The sequence below is a fragment of the Zootoca vivipara genome, chromosome 11 (assembly GCF_963506605.1).
Source record: "Zootoca vivipara chromosome 11, rZooViv1.1, whole genome shotgun sequence".
Classification (NCBI taxonomy): Eukaryota; Metazoa; Chordata; class Lepidosauria; order Squamata; family Lacertidae; genus Zootoca; species Zootoca vivipara.
The window spans coordinates 61043279-61059923 of record NC_083286.1 but is presented as its reverse complement, the minus strand read 5'-3'; the positions used below and the strand labels follow the sequence as shown (position 1 = coordinate 61059923).

Here is a 16645-nt window from a genome sequence, read left to right as displayed (position 1 = left end):
AGCTCTACAGCCACAGCAGGTGGCCAGGTGCTGTAACTCTCCGAAGGTTTGACTTTTCTCTTCCATGGTCCCCCACAGCAGACGGATGTCAACTCCACTCCTAGAGCCACCCTAGTCTCTGCTGGACATCATTTCCAAAAGGAAACGGGGACGCTGAGCCCCTGAATCCCCTGGACTCTCCCCCCCTCGGAGACCGGGATGGCTTGCAATGGGAGGGGATGGATCCATAGCTGCCAAGTTATCCCTTTTTTAAAGGGATTTTCCCTTATGCTGAATAGGCTTCCTCGCGAGAAAAGGGAAAACTTGGCAGCTATGGATGGATCTGCAAGAGCAATTCCGGAGCAGCCGCCGCCGCGCCTTGGCGCTCGCCTGCTTGCAGCTCGGGCCGGCGGAGAGGCGAGGCGCGGCGGCGGCGGCGGCGCGCTCGGGATCCTCCTCGGGGGCTGCTCCTCCCCTTGGCAAACTACATCTCCCAGACTCCTCTGCCCTCCCTCTTCCCTCTCTCCCCCTCCTCCTCCTCCTCACACCTGAAGAGCAGCCCGGCGGCGGCAGCGGCAGGAGCGGCGGCGGCAGCAAGTCAGCAGCCCCCCAGCGGAGGCGCCTCTTGCGCCGGGGACCCCGGACGGAGGTGGGCAAGGCGCGCGCGCGCAGGGGCGGGTGGCCGGCTCCGGGTTTGCAGGCGCCTCGGGGCGGCGGCTGGGCCGACCTCGGCTGCCCTCCCTTCCCATGGCCCGATAGGGCTGGGGACGCGTAAACAAGCAGGAGCAGCGCCTCCCAGCCTCTCCCCCCCCCGGCCCCCACTTGGCAAGGCTGACAGCGCCTTCCCCCCGGGTGGGGGTGCAGGGGGAGGCGGGGGCTCCTCTCTCCCTGGCCACATCCTGACACGGGGCTAGGTCCTGCCCTCTCTCCCGGTTGCCCTCGCGCGTGCTGAATGATCTCCAGCGCTCCGCCTGACAGGGTCGCTTTGCAAATCGCTCGGCGGCGGCGGGTCGAAGTTGAAACTTCTGGCCTGTTTCAAGAGTTTTGGGGAGGTGGTGTTGCTCTTGCAGAGTCAGGGGGAGGTTTGGAGGCAGCCCGATTTGGGAGTGGGGGGGCGAGAGGTCTTTTCTGCCTCTTTGCAATTCGGGGGGGGGGTTGCCTGGAAAGTTGCACAACCCCCCCCCGTTCCTTCTTTGAAATGTTTGCAACCAACAAACCCCCTGCCCGGATGAACGCGCACTTTGTGACCCTCATAAATAGCGTGCCTTCCCTCTTGCCCAGAGCCGGAGAAGGAAAAGAGGGGGGGGAGGTAGCCAGAGGGTGCCGGATCAGCTGTTTCCCAGCGCGCGGCCCCTTTATTGAGGCTTCTCCCTCGCTCCTTCCACCCGCCTCCTTAGCTGTTGACTTTGGTCGAGGCGAGGGAGAAGCTGTTGATCCTCTAGTTAATAGATAATACGCCCAAGTTCTTCGTGGAACATTAAACTCTTGTTTCCTTGCAGCCACGGGCGGGGGGTCCTTGCCACATTATCCAGCAAACCCAAAACTGGTTCCCGAAGGCGAATCTCCAGCGACGCAGGCTAGATGCTGCTTGCTTGCTTTTCTTGTGGATTCATGAATCCCGGCATAATATGTTCTCCTGTTAGTTTTGGTGTGTGTTTTTGTGTGTGCAGCAAGTCACCTCTGTCTGTCACTGCAGCGTGCATCTGTTGCGTCCATGGAGAGCAGCCGGGGAGCCATGGGAACCTGTCAAATTATGTGTCATTCTAACCTAGTTTGCCTCGTGCTCTGACTGGTGGGAGCCTGCTCTCCTGGGTCTCCACTTCCTGCTTGTTCCTCTTGAGATGATGCCAGGGGGTGGCCTTATGCCAAGTCAGACTTTTCATCTACTCTGCCTACCTCAGTGCTGTCTGCACTGACTGGCAGCAGCTCTCCAGGGTGTGAGGCAGGGAGCCTCTCCTAGCCCTACCCGGAGATTCCGGGGATTAAACCTGAGACCTTCTAGAGGCAAAGCAGATGCTCTACCGCTGAGCTAAGCCCCTTTGCCTGTATGCCCCGCAGCCACAGCGCTACAGTCACTCTGGGGGGGGGGGTCAAGGGAGAGGCAGCCGTCTCTCTCTCTCTCCCCTACCCCAAGCATCCAGGCTGTTGTGTGAATGTAGAAGTGGGCAGGAGGAGGTGACATTTCAAAAAAAATTGTCATTCCGGAGGCAGGTTCAGTTCTGCCAGTGAAATTTGCTCTTGAATAAGAAATGGCACTTTGTATTTTAGAATCATAGAATTGTAGAGTTGGAAGGGACTGCGAGGGTAGTCTACTCCAGGCTTCCTCAAACTCGGCCACTCGGATGTTTTTGGCCGACAACTCCCATGATCCCTAGCTAGCAGGACCAGTGGTCAGGGATGATGGGAATTGTAGTCTCAAAACATCTGGAGGGCTGAGTTTGAGGAAGCCTGATCTAGTCCAGCCCCCTGCAGTGCAGGAATATTTTCCCAACGTTGGGCTCGAACCCACGACCCTGCGTTTAAGATTCTCGTGCTCTCCAAACTGAGCTATCCCAGAAGGTGATGTCTGTCTGCCTGTCTCATTTCTGGATTACTTAAGGAAAGTGAATGGATATTATCATGATTTTCTTTCTAGTGATTTGACAGGGAAATACCAGCCTCACCCTCCCCATCAATCTCAGAGGCAGAAGCAACACACACAAATTTTCTCCTCTTCCCTAACTAGCAGGAAAAGAAAAGTGTCCTGGTCCAGTTTTGGCTTGTCAAACTTAGCAGTAAAGTCTAAAAGTAGGGAAGGAATCTGTCAGGTGCTTCACAAGGCAAAACTCTGCTTTTGCTTAAATACAACGAACAAAGCATATTGCCTTATTTTCTCCCCTGTCCCTAGATCTGTAGGGGGCGGGATTGTGGAGAGAGTCTGAACACAGAAACAACTTTTGTGTGTGTGGTGGAGCCACCCTGGAAACAGCAGCACTGTGTTCAATTCAAATGCATCTCTCTCTTTAGGGCTCAGCCGTGGGGTGGTGATGGTGCAAGTTTGATGCATAGCACTGACTGGTTAGTGCCCGTAACATCATCAAGAAACTTCTCCCTCCCCTGAGCAGTTCCGCAATTTGAAAAAGCTTCCTTTTGAAAAATACACATAAACAGTCAAATGCCTTAATGTTCCTGCAGAGTTTAAAACTAAAACTGCAGGTAGGCAGCTGGCCTGAGTCATGAAAGAGGAAGCAAAACTGACAGAAGACTCTGATTTGCCTCAGCAAATGAATGTTTATAATTTCGGTTGCAAAGCCGGGCGGAAGCTGAGCAGTCCCTGTGGCAGCTTAATTTTTTTAATATCAGTTCCTGCGTTTCCAAACAGTTCAGAGTGGTTTTTACCCCTTGCTGCCTTTCAGATGCAGCTTTTCTGGAGAAGAGGAAAAAATTACCACCAAGAGAAAACTGACTGTGTAAATGCATATTAATAGTGCACTTAAAACAAACACGCACACTCGGATTACTATTTTTAAAGTTGCCATGACTGGAAATAAACAGCTGCTATATTAAAAAATGAGGGGTTCTCATTTTAAGCCTCCCAAGGGCTAAGTGGACTTCCTAAATCTGTTCCCTCGTTCCCAAAAGTGCCTCCGCATAGTGAGAAGCCTCTGCTTGACTGTAGCAGCTAGTGGTTCCAGCAGCCACCCACACAGAGCTCCCTTCCAACCCTCTCCCTCTGCTGTCTTTCCATCAGCCACATGCTCTGGTAGAGGAAAATGGCAGGCAAAGGCACCGCAATTCCTTCTTTTGGTTTTTGCCAAGAAAACAGTCACAGGCAGTATGGGGGGGATGACTGAGCCAAGGGGGCAGTGGCAGCACTGAAAGAAGGCTGGAGGAGAGTGGGTTATTGCATGTGTCTGTGACAGCTGTCAGGCCAACTGGGCTGCTACAGTCACCCGGAGACTTCTGGCTGTTTGTGGCCTCATTCACAGGCTCCTGTGCACATACCAGTTCTGCGATTCTGATGAGAGAGCCCTTGAGAATGTGCACAGTTACCGAGGTGTAAGCTCCTTTGAATTCGACGAGACTTTCCTCCATGTAAACATGTCCAGAGTTGTGCTGACAGCCCCATTTTGCAGGCTGTCTATAAGTGGGTAAATGCTTTTAATGGATAACACACAAACAGGTATGATCAGCTGGGAACATCTGCTCCACAAGGCTCGCCGAAATGAATGGGGCAATGCTTTAGGGTGGTAATACACACTCATTTTCTGCAGGATCTTAGAGCAAGCGGTTCTCTTCAGACTCTTGTTTCTTTCTAATTAAGGCGTCCTGAATGTCAAATGACTGTAATGCTTTTTAAGAGGCAGGCTGTGTTGCTTAGAAGAAGCCCTCTAATTTTCACATCTGCCATTCTCTCTTTCCCCTCCACCTCCCAAGTCTGTAATTCAAGGAACAAAGTGAGCAAAGGTTTGTGTACATCAGCCTCCCCCAAGCTGGTGCCCTCCAGAGATTTTGTGCCTCTGGAGGGCACCATCTTGGGGAAAGCTGATGTGCAGAATGCAGTTACCTCATTTGACCCAAACATGAATAGGCAAGACTTGACTGTCTCTTTCTGGAACAGAAATGGAAGCCTCACGACTCCTGTTCTGGCTCCAGTGGTGCCTTCTACCAAATAGGTTAGGGGCAGATCAGTGTCAGTTAGGAATTAGACTTGCATCATCAGGGAAATGTGGGTCCAAAGCCCATCACTGTGAATGGAGATGGAGCTGTTGCAGGAAGTTAATGAAGCTATGCAGGGCTGCTAAGACTCCCCAACCATTTGACACCTGCTGAGCTGTCCTAGGTATCAGCCTGGCATTTCCGAGCGATTTGACAGCAACCATGAGGACTAGCACCTTGGTTTGAAAAGAATGTTCCTCAGCAGGAGACCCATGAGGCATGGCTGTTTCCCCCTGCCACTTCCATCAAGCTAAACAGTTGTGATTGAAGGCAGGGGTTTTTCATTTAAGATATGCAGGATGCAAACTATCAAATTGTTGATAGAATCATAGAATTGTAGAGCTGGAAGGGACCCAAAGGGTCATCTAGTTCAACCCCCTTGCAATGCGGGACTCAGACAGTTAAAGAATCATATTTGGGGCAGCTGGTGTTTGAAGCCTTCAGGGCTGGACATGCCAGCTATGTGCTAGCTATTCGCCCAGAACAAGTCTTCAGACCTAGTAAATTAAATACAACCTCACCATTGAAGTAGGAGAGCCCCCCAATGGCACCAAAGAGCTTCCTCTTGTTTAATTTTTGCTACCCACCTTGGGCTGCAACACTGGAGAACCCTGGCTAGCCAGGACACCTGTGGAACTGACTGGGTTTTGTTGTTATTAAAAAAAATATTTATTGCATTTATATCCAACCTTTCTTTCCAAGGCGGTCCAAGTGTTGTAACTGGCTCTCTCCCTCCTCATTTAATCCCCACAACAAGCTTGTGAGGTAGGTCAGGTAGGCAGAGAGGCAGTGGCTGGCCCAAGGTCGCCCAGTGAGTTTCAGGGCCAAGTGAGGATTCGAACCCTGGACTCCCGGGTCCTAGCCCAACACTCTAGCCCAGGCACCCCCAAACTGCGGCCCTCCAGATGTTTTGGCCTACAACTCCCATGATCCCTAGCTAACAGGACCAGTGGTCAGGGAAGATGGGAATTGTAGTCCAAAACATCTGGAGCGCCAAAGTTTGTTTGTGCCTGCTCTAACCACTCCACTCCACTGCTCCAGCAGCTTGATGAGTCACGGGTCGTCCAGGTCTCCCAACGCTGTCAAGATGTGCACAGAAAGTGTTAACAAGCTTGGAAAACGGGAAGAGTTTCTGCCTTTGGCGATGGGAGGAAGGGTCACCTCAAATCTTTGATTCGGGTCACCTTGCTGCTAGAAACGCAGAATATTGGCTGCTGCAGTTGCTTCTCTCTCAGTGCAGGTGTCCTGATTACTTCTTTCTCTCGCTCTTTGCAAATTAGACCTGCTAATCTGCTTTGTCCTATAACAGCAGTTGCTGTGGAGTTCATGTGGTGTGAACACACCGCCAGGCTGTCTTGTTTGCACAAATCATAAATCGTAGAAATGTAGATCTGGACGGCACCCCAATGATCATCCAGTCCAACCCCCTGCAATGCAAGAATCACGACTAAATAATAATTCAGGCCCGATTTATTATTCCTTACAGAAGCGCCACGTCTTTGGGGGGAAGGGTGGAGCAGGAAGAGAGGGCTTTTTTAATGTAAGCATGTATTTTTAAAGCACATCCTTAAGGTAATGAACAATTTGACCTTCAGTTACACATATTTGAGTGTAACATGTTCCGAACCCGGAAGATGATATGTTAGCGCAAATGGGCCACTACACCAACCTCAGTTTGTCGTGCCTCCCTGCCTGCCTTCTTCACATAATTTTCCATTTATATAGTTGGAAGAGACCTTTAGACTCATCTAGTCCACCCCCTTGCAATCAGGGTGGATTTGATTTAAATCAAACTGATTTAAATCATGATTTAAATCACGATTTAAATCACTAGTCAGTAAGGCTTGATTTAAATCATAGTTGATTTAAATCATAAAGACTAATTCTTGCTGGTATAACTTTAATATGCAAGTAGATGAAGATTTTTAGAATAACAACTTTTCATATTAGTTTTTTTATCCCCAGTATAATAGGTTAATCATTCATATTTGAACAACTTTACTGTTGTACTTAGGAAGGAGAAAAACAATCATTACCTTAATAATAACAATTTAAATAGATTTATTCAACTGAAACAATAACATTTCAGCAAATGTTATTTGCTTAAACAAACATCCATGTTTGTTAACTAATTTGGCTAAACAAAAACAATATATATATATTTTAAGAAACTTAGACTGTCAGCCCAGCCTACACATGAAAAACTTAAATACTGTCCACTCCAAACAATCAGAAAAATATTGTTTCTATTCTATTCACTGAACTTCTTGAAACTTAGCACTGAAGGGGTTGCTTCTGTATTCATAGGTTTGTAGAACAATAGGATTAAGGTCTTTTTCTCAACTCTGTTCATGTTATAACATTTTTGCTGTGAAGAAGAGGCATGTGATCTCTGTTGAGTCAAATTCAGTTTTGAGAACTGCAAAAGTAAACCAAGCACCTGTGATAATATCTTGTAGGCAGAGAAACTGCCCAATAATCTTACAAAAACCTCTGGAAGAGCATGACATTGTGAATGGATTAATGGAATTTATTTACCCCCAAAATTAAACATATACAACCTTATACTACAAAATTAAAAAACTAATCTTTATTTCATGATGGAATAACCTTTGGATGGTAATATGTTTTCCTCGAAAAGCATTTTATTAAAAAAAATCCAATTTAAATCAAAAAAATCGATTTAAATCAAAAAAATCCGATTTAAATCAAAAAAATCCGATTTTTTTTATTTTTTTAAAAAAATCATTGATTTTTATCCACCCTGCTTGCAATGCCTCCCTGACAGATGGCCACCCAACCTCTGCTTAGAAACCTCCAAGGAAGGAGAGTCCACCACCTGCCAAGGGAGACCGTTCTACTGTCAAACAGCTCTTACCGCCAAAAAGTTTTTTCCGTGTGTTTAGTCAGAATCTCATTTCTTGTTACAGGTAGGTAGCCATATTGGTCGGTCGTAGTCAAAACAAATATTTGAATCCATTGGTTTGGGTCCTGCCCTCCAGAGCAGCAGAAAACAAGCTTGCTCCCTCTTCCATGGAACAGCCCTTCAGATATTTGAAGGTGGCATTCATATCTCCTTTGAGTCTCCCCTTTTCCAGCCTGATATACCCAATTCCTTCAACCACTCCTCATAAGGCCTGGTTTCCAGACCCTTGATCAGGCATCCCCAAACTTCAGCCCTCCAGATGTTTTGGACTACAATTCCCATCATCCCTGACCACTGGTCCTGTTAGCTAGGGATCATGGGAGTTGTAGGCCAAAACATATTGAGGGCCGCAGTTTGGGGATGCCTGCCCTTGATCATCTTGGTCGCCCTCCTCAGTTTCCTGCTTGTAACCCTGGAGCTCTGCTGTCAGTCAGTGCCGACGACCCTGAGCGAGATGGGTCAGGTGTCTGACTCAGTACAAGGCATCTTCCTTCATTCCCTTCCCCACTGCCTCCCACAGCATACCCTCCAACATTTCTCTGGTGAAAATAGGGGTCTTATTCTATTATTATTATTATTCCCCACCCATCTCACTAGGTTGCCCAAGCCACTCTGGGTAGCTTTCGACATATATAAAAACATGTTGTTGTTTAGTCGTTTAGTCGTGTCCGACTCTTCGTGACCCCATGGACCATAGCACGCCAGACACTCCTGTCTTGCACTGCCTCCCGCAGTTTGGTCCAACTCATGTTCGTAGCTTCGAGAACACTGTCTAACCATCTCGTCCTCTGTCGTCCCCTTCCCCTTGTGCCCTTAATCTTTCCCAACATCAGGGTCTTTTCCGGGAGTCTTCTCTTCTCATGAGGTGGCCAAAGTATTGGAGCCTCAGCTTCACGATCTGTCCTTCCAGTGGGCACTCGGGGCTGATTTCCTTCAGAATGGAGAGGTTTGATCTTTTTGCAGTCCATGGGACTCTCAAGAGTCTCCTCTAGCACCATAATTCAAAAGCATCCATTCTTCGGCGATCAGCCTTCTTTATGGTCCAGATCTCACTTCCATACATCACTACAGGGAAAACCATAGCTTTAACTATACGGACCTTTGTCAGCAAGGTGATGTCCGTGCTTTTTAAGAGGCTGTCTAGGTTTGTCATTGCTTTTCTCCCAAGAACCAGGCGCCTTTTAATTTCGTGACTGCTGTCACCATCTGCAGTGATCAAGGAGCCCAAGAAAGTAAAATCTCTCACTGCCTCCATTTCTTCCCCTTCTATTTGCCAGGAGGTGATGGGACCAGTGGCCATGATCTTGGTTTTTTTGATGTTGAGCTTCAGACCATATTTTGCGCTCTCCTCTTTCACCCTCATTAAAAGGTTCTTTATTTACTCCTCACTTTCTGCCATCAAGGTTGTGTCATCAGCATATAAAACATAAACATTAAAGAACTTCCCTCTCCAGGGCTGCCTTCAGATGGATTCTAAAGGTTGTATAGTTACTTATCTCCTTGGCTCGGGAGTCGCGTAACTCCATACCCTCCATCATTTCTCCAAGGAAAATAGGAACATCCTAAGGAAAAGCGGGACATACCGGGATCACATCAGAAACTGGCTCAGCTTCTGTAAATCCGGGACTGTCCTTGGAAAACAGGGACACTTGGAACGGTCTGCCACAATTCTTGCCCAGATATTTTAAAAGGCTGCAGAATGCAAATCCCACTGGTGGGATACAGGATGCAGATCGCTGCCTGACCCCGAGTGTGTGGTTCATGTTGGTGCTCAGCCATTGGTTTCCTTGGTGCTGAGAGCTGCCAGGATGGGGAGCCGTGAGTGAAAAACACCTTTGCCATCAGTCAGGTCCAGCTGGGCTTTGTTTAAAGCCACCTGACACCTGATCTACCGAAGTTTATCTGCTGGAGGCCTGCTTGGGACCCTGCCAACTCATGGCAGTTCAACACACACACGCCCTTGGCAGCTGCCTGGAAAAATGAGAGGCTCTGTAGATCTGGAGCCCACAAGTGGAATGTTAGCCAGGCATATTTTTAAACGTGGGTTGAAAGATGCAGAGCCAACAGAGTGCAGTTGCGAGTGAAGTCACATCCAGGAGCCTTAGAGAGGCAGGGTGGCGCTGAGAGGGGCAGCCGCAGAGGCAGGGGCATACGAAGTGGGGAGCAAAGGGGGTGGGCTGCCCCAGGTGCCATTCAGGGGGGTTGACAAGATGGCCCCCGCCTCCCCCCCCAGTCTGTGCATGCGCACTCCATACGGGATGCCACTCGCGTGGAAGCCCATACGGACACCCGCATGGACAGCGTGCAGCCCGTACGGATTGTGCACGCATGGCATCCCGTACAGAGTGCGCATGTACAGCAGCCCATACGATCGCCGCATGTGCGCACTCCGTATGGGATCCCCCGCATGTGCCACCGGGCAGTTTGCCCCGCCCCTCGGCGTCCCGCCCCGGGCGCCGGAGAAGGTTCCTCCGCCACTGTGCAGAACCAAGTGAATGATTTCTTTAATTTCATTTTGTATAATTTATACACCGCACTTTTTGCATTATTATTTCATGTTATGATGTATATAAAACAGAGAGAACAATTATAACAACAGTCGAAAATTAAAAGACAGTCGTACCTTGGTTTTCGAACGCCTTGTCACTCGAATGTTTTGGCTCCCAAATGCTGCAAACCCAGATGTATGTGTTCTGGTTTGCGAACTTTTTTGGGAAGCCAAATGTCGGACGCGGCTTCCGATTGAGTGCAGGAAGCTCCTGCAGCCAATCAGAAGCCACGCCTTGGTTTTCAAACGTTTTCAAAAGTCGAACGGACTTCCAGAATGGATTCCATTTGAGAACCAAGGTACAACTGTATCATAGCTGCCAAGTTTTCCCTTTTCTCGCGAGGAAGCCTATTCAGCATAAGGGAAAATCTCTTTTAAAAAGGGATAACTTGGCAGCTATGGACTGTATGTGAAAAAACCAAGACTATAAAACAGGCATATAGAATGAGCACAATTGCACATGTGTTAAGAAAATGTCCAAGCCTCATCAGATTTTCAGGTTATCATTGCAGATTTGCTAGGCTTGTGACAAGGGCTGTATTGAAAATGGTTTGGCTGTATATGCCATAAAATAATGCCAAAAAGGTTGTAGCCTAAATCTCAAGTTATGTGTAATTTTCTCCATTGTTGCTATATATTCCAAAGTGAGTGGTACGAAGTGCCCAGTGTCAGATTTGGGGCTGTTTTCCACTGAGCTGTAGTTACGATTTGAGCTGCCACTATCATATGTAAGATCAATTCTTTCGACAACATATGTGCATTGGCACCATCAAAAATATTCAGCAACATTAATTTTGGGCGACAAACAACTGTTTAGTAATGTTTATTATTTCTGTCAATGAATACACCACTTGATTGTAAAAACACACACCCTCAAAGCGGTTTGCAGAGAGAATAAAACAATAAAATGATCAGTAAAAGCTACTCTTTAAAACATTCAGAACATAAAATCAGCAATAAACTAAAAACTTGTTAAAGTATACATCAGCAGTCTACATGTCTGTATAGGTTTGCCTAAACAAAAGAATTTTTAGCAGGCACCAAAAAGAGTCCAGTGAGGATGCCTGGCTAATGTCAAGAGGCAGGGAGTCCCACAGTGTAGGTGCTGCTACAGTAAAATATTGATTTCTTACAAATACAGAAGGGTTAATGTGTCACCTGTAGCAGTGCCCTTTCCGCAGGTCGAAATAGATGAGTGGGCGCATATTGGGTAAGACGATCTCGCAGGTAAACTGGTCCAGAGTTCTTAAGGGCGTTATAGACAAATCATAACACCCTGAACCTGGCTTGTCACTTTACTCATAAAAATGACTCAACGCAACTTACAAACACAAGAGAAATACAAAAACCAGTTACAATAAACACAAAAAAACATAATGCACAAATGAAAGACAGGCCTAGCAGATCCTGCCACAAATTCTTTTTCAAATAAGCTTTATACTAAGGATCAAAAGCCTGGGTAAAAGGGAACGGTTTTGCCTGGTGCCTAAAACTAGACAAGAAGGTGCCAAGTGAGCCTTGAGACCATTCTGCAAGCCAGGAACCACCTCTAAAAAGGCCCATTACAAAAAAGAAAGGTGCACTCTGCATGTGTTCAGAGGCCCCTTCTCCTGCTGTTAGTTTTTATTGGCACAGAAAATTTCCCCAAAACTCTGGCTATTAGGCATGGGTTTTATAAAGCCTGTTGTTGTTGTTGTTTAGTCGTTTAGTCGTGTCCGACTCTTCGTGACCCCATGGACCATAGCACGCCAGGCACTCCTGTCTTCTACTGCCTCCCGCAATTTGGTCAAACTTATGTTCGTAGCTTCGAGAACACTGTCCAACCATCTCGTCCTCTGTCGTTCCCTCTGTCTCCTTGTGCCCTCCATCTTTCCCAACATCAGGGTCTTTTCCAGGGAGTCTTCTCTTCTCATGAGGTGGCCAAAGTATTGGAGCCTCAGCTTCACAATCTGTCCTTCCAGGGAGCGCTCAGGGCTGATTTCCTTAAGAATGGATAGGTTTGATCTTCTTGCAGTCCATGGGACTCTCAAGAGTCTCCTCTGGTCTGGTTCACATCTCACAAACACCAGATGAAATGGCAAACTTGTACCTGGACTGTACCAATTCAGATTACAGGTGGTGGGGCCACTTAATTTTGTTGTTGTTTAGTCGTTTAGTCGTGTCCGACTCTTCGCGACCCCATGGACCATAGCACGCCATGCACTCCTGTCTTGCACTGCCTCCGGCAGTATGGTCAAACTCATGTTCGTATCTTCGAGAACACTGTCCAGCCATCTCGTCCTCTGTCGTCCTCTTCTCCTAGTGCCCTCCATCTTTCCCAACATCAGGGTCTTTTTCCAGGGAGTCTTCTCTTCTCATGAGGTGGCCAAAGTATTAGAGCCTCAGCTTCAGGATCTGTCCTTCCAGTGAGCACTCAGGGCTGATTTCCTTCAGAATGGATAGGTTTGATCTTCTTGCAGTCCATGGGACTCTCAAGAGTCTCCTCCAGCACCATAATTCATAATTGTAAGTTGCTTATAAAGCCTAAGAAAAGCAATTTTCCTTCCCACCCTCTGCCAAGGACCCACAGATCTTGGGGCTTAGAGCAGGGTTCAGAACCTGCTCCAAATCCCATTAGCCCAAACCAGGATGTTAATGATGGGAGTCGTAATTCAGCAATAGCTATAAGGCCAAATGTTCTCCACTTCTGGCTTGGAGCTTTCCCAGGAGGGTGGCTAGATGCTCATCAGGACAGGATAGCTGAGACAAATCCTCACTTCTGTGCAAAACCCCGACTCTCCCTGCCCCATTACAAACATCTCTCATTGAACATTTGCAGCGTCATGCTCAGAACGTCACGGCAAGATCAGGACACCTGGTGATCAAGCAACAAGGTAGAGATGTTGCCACCTGGATAGACCTTGCCTGCCCTGCCTGTCTCACTTGAGATTTAATCAGAAGGTAGGTGGGGATGAGTTCCAGGAAAGTGGGGTGAAGAGAGGGGGAGCAGAGAGGGAGACAGAGCAGATAGGCCAGTTGGCCATCTCTGGACCCTTGCTGTGAAACACCCTCTCAGCAGAGGTGGATGGATTGAGCCTGTTTATTAGGCTGCTTTCCCACAATTTGCAGCAACCATTCAAAACATCAAAATACAGAGCATTGGAAATGCAAATCCTGTATGCAAAATACAGAACATGTCAGTAAATTTTTGAAAATGGCAAGCAATTCATCAAACACAAAATAAATTCAGTATTGTTGTTGTTGTTGTTTAGTCGTGTCCGACTCTTCGTGACCCCATGGACCATAGCACGCCAGGCACTCCTGTCTTGCACTGCCTCCCACAGTTTGGTCAAACTCATGTTTGTAGCTTCGAGAACACTGTCCAACCATCTCGTCCTCTGTCGTCCCCTTCTCCTAGTGCCCTCCATCTTTCCCAACATCAGGGTCTTTTCCAGGGAGTCTTCTCTTCTCATGAGGTGGCCAAAGTATTGGAGCCTCAGCTTCACAATCTGTCCTTCCAGGGAGCGCTCAGGGCTGATTTCCTTAAGAATGGATAGGTTTGATCTTCTTGCAGTCCATGGGACTCTCAAGAGTCTCCTCCAGCACCATAATTCAAAAGCATCAATTCTTCGGCGATCAGCCTTCTTTATGGTCCAGCTCTCACTTCCATACATCACTACTGGGAAAACCATAGCTTTAACTATACGGACCTTTGTCGGCAAGGTGATGTCTCTGCTTTTTAAGATGCTGTCTAGGTTTGTCATTGCTTTTCTCCCAAGAAGCAGGCGTCTTTTAATTTCGTGACTACTGTCACCATCTGCAGTGATCAAGGAGCCCAATAAAGTAAAATTATTACCACCACCACCCCCCAAAAAATCTGTGCTTAAGTACATAGCTACAGAGCGAAACAAATGTTGGCCAATATTATTTCTGCTCCTCATCTTGCTGCACTCCGAGGATGCCAGACCGCTTTCTCCCACATCTCTCCCCCAGAGGAGGCTGGCACCCTCACTCAGTTGTCCCCTGAAGGATCCTTCTTTTCTTTTTAGTGTCAACAGGCTTATTCAGTTGTAGGTTTTTTTAATTTTTGACAAACCATCATTTTTATTATTGTTCTGTGGTATTTTGTGTTCTGTACCGTCTTGCTATTTTACACAACGTCTGGGGGGCTGCAGCTGGAGGCGTAGCTGGAACTGGCAAGAGATCTGAGGGGGAAATAATAGCCCAAATTGTTTGCGTTGTCATGCCTGACCTTGCTGATGGATCTGTTGCTCTAAATGCCTGTCCCTGGCGTGGGGTAATCAGTGTTAAATCTGACGTGGCTCCCGGTGACTCTCTTTGCAATCTGATGAAGGAGCCTCTTCTCGCCTAGGAAAAGTCAAACCGCAATGAATTCATTTCCAGGCTCTTTGTCTATCTGTCTGTCTCTTCCACACCTGCCGGAACACCCAGCAAATGCTCCAAAGAAAGCAGAAAAGAAGCAGCGAGTCAGGTGAAAAATAGCCCGTCGAGGCTCTGATAACATTTATTTTTTGCAGGACATGTTGGACAAAGGCAGCAGCGAGAGGGGCAAGGAAGGGCACTGGCGGAGACTAATTTGGTCTGTGGCACAGCAAACGCATTGGCAGTCTTTGGAGATAACACAGACATGAGTCTCCTCTGCACATTTCCCCTCCTCTCCTGTAGAGCTTTGCTGGGGGGTGTTGGGCCTCTGCAGGGAGATTAACTTGACTCATGCAGGTACAGATTTTCACGATCCAGTTTCATGATCCGTGCACCAGTTTCAAGCTCTTCTGCAGGGCCAGCTATCCTGTTAGGCAAAGTGAGGCAGATATGGGAAGGCATCCGAGGCAGCCAGCAGGCCATTACTAAGGCTGGGTGATATAGTGATATATCGTCCAAAACTGGTTTTAAGTCCATATCGTGATATCCGTTTCGTAGCTTTTGACCTGGAAATATATCACAAATCATGTACGTGTGCTATGCAAAAATCACAGTGTGGGGGAAACTGTGAAGCCAGCCAGTGCCTCTGCATATCTCTACCCTTATTTCAGACATTGTGATTTATCAGTATATTGTGATGTTTAGCAGGTGATATATCACAGTGTTGAAAACCAGATATCACCCAGCCCTGGCCATTACCCTCTGCCAAAGGACAGAGATGACAGACAGACAGACAGACAGACAGACAGACAGACAGACAGACAGACAGACTTAGTTGGTCTATAAGGTGCTATTGGACAATTTATTTTTATTTTGACTGCGTCAGACCAACACGGCTACCTACCTGAATCTAGAGACAAACAGACAGACAGACAGACAGATTACTCTAGATCATGCATCCCCAAACTGCGACCCTCCAGATGATTTGGCCTACAACTCCCATGATCCCTAGCTAACAGGACCAGTGGTCGGGGAAGATGGGAATTGTAGTAAAAAAAACATGGAGGGCTGAAGTTTGGGGATGCCTGCGATTGTCACTATTTGCTAATGAGAAAAACCCTGGAAAGTCACTCTCGGTCAAAGGATAAAATACCTGGGGCAGATGGACAAACAGTCGGATGTGATATAAGGCATCTTCCTTTTCTAGGTTTGCAAAAGTTGGAGCCAGGGTTTCCATAGAGGGGCAAAAAAGGTGTTTTAAATTTTTGTATAGATTGGCCACCATGCATAATATTGACAAGTGTTTGATCTGTGGTTGCAGCCAATCACAAAGGCTTTGTTTTAATAGCCAGCCCCTTCTCAGGCACCCTACATGTTCCCCATTGCTGGAGTCTGAAATGGCTTCTGTACAGCAGAATCCTTGGCAACTTCAAAGCCAGCCGATGCCAGACTCCATTGGGGCCTCATTCTCCATCTTAGGCTGCATTTGCTTGCAAAGCCTGTCTTGTCCGTTGCCTTCCCTTCAGAGCTCTGGGTCTTTCACACTCACAAAGAAAACATCACCCAACTGGCAAGCGTGGTGCAGAAATTTGCCTGCAGCTGTTTTAACTGAAATCAACTGCTGGGAGGCAGGAGCAATGATCTCTCTCTCTCTCTCTCTCTCTCCCTCTCTCCCTCTCCCTCTCCATGTGCAAATGGGGTCAGGGTGAGGCCTTGGCTTCCCCCAAACAGTACATAATTAGCTACCAAGAAGGAGAGCCAATCAAAGGCTCCTCCCGGATAACCAGATTTGAGCAGGTAACAATTGCCATGCAATAGAAAATAAATGTTGTGTTATTAAAACTGCAATATCCATTTTTGCTCCTTAAAGAGGCATCTCAAAGTCGGCAGTTGCTTCAATTAATTAATATCTAAGCCCCCCCCCCCCCAAGATCTGCTTTCTTGAATTCTTCCAGGGGGAATTACTTTCTCCATCATATCTGCTGTGCAGAGTGCTCCTATATTTTCACAACCGTCAGCATAGAGCAGGCATCCCCAAACTTCGGCCCTCCAGATGTTTTGGACTACAATTCCCATCTTCCCCAATCATTGGTCCTGTTAGCTAGGGATCATGGGAGTTGTAGGCCAAAACA

The 16645-nt window shown here is 47.5% G+C and overlaps 1 protein-coding gene across 5 annotated transcripts in view; it reads left to right on the top strand.

Moving 5' to 3' along the window:
- Window positions 1-536: 536 nt before the first annotated feature.
- Window positions 537-16645, top strand: part of LOC118077161 (myogenesis-regulating glycosidase) — a 35481-nt gene continuing 19372 nt past the window's right edge. Inside the window, exons 1-2 of one of the 5 annotated variants that reach the window (XM_060280400.1) lie at window positions 557-628; window positions 12970-13091. The gene's annotated coding sequence lies outside the window, so the exon portion shown is untranslated. Of the gene's footprint in view, window positions 629-669; window positions 7608-9833; window positions 13092-13840; window positions 14871-16645 lie in introns of those variants that run through there. The other 4 variants (XM_060280399.1, XM_035100614.2, XM_060280398.1 and 1 more) reach the window with 4 other exon arrangements.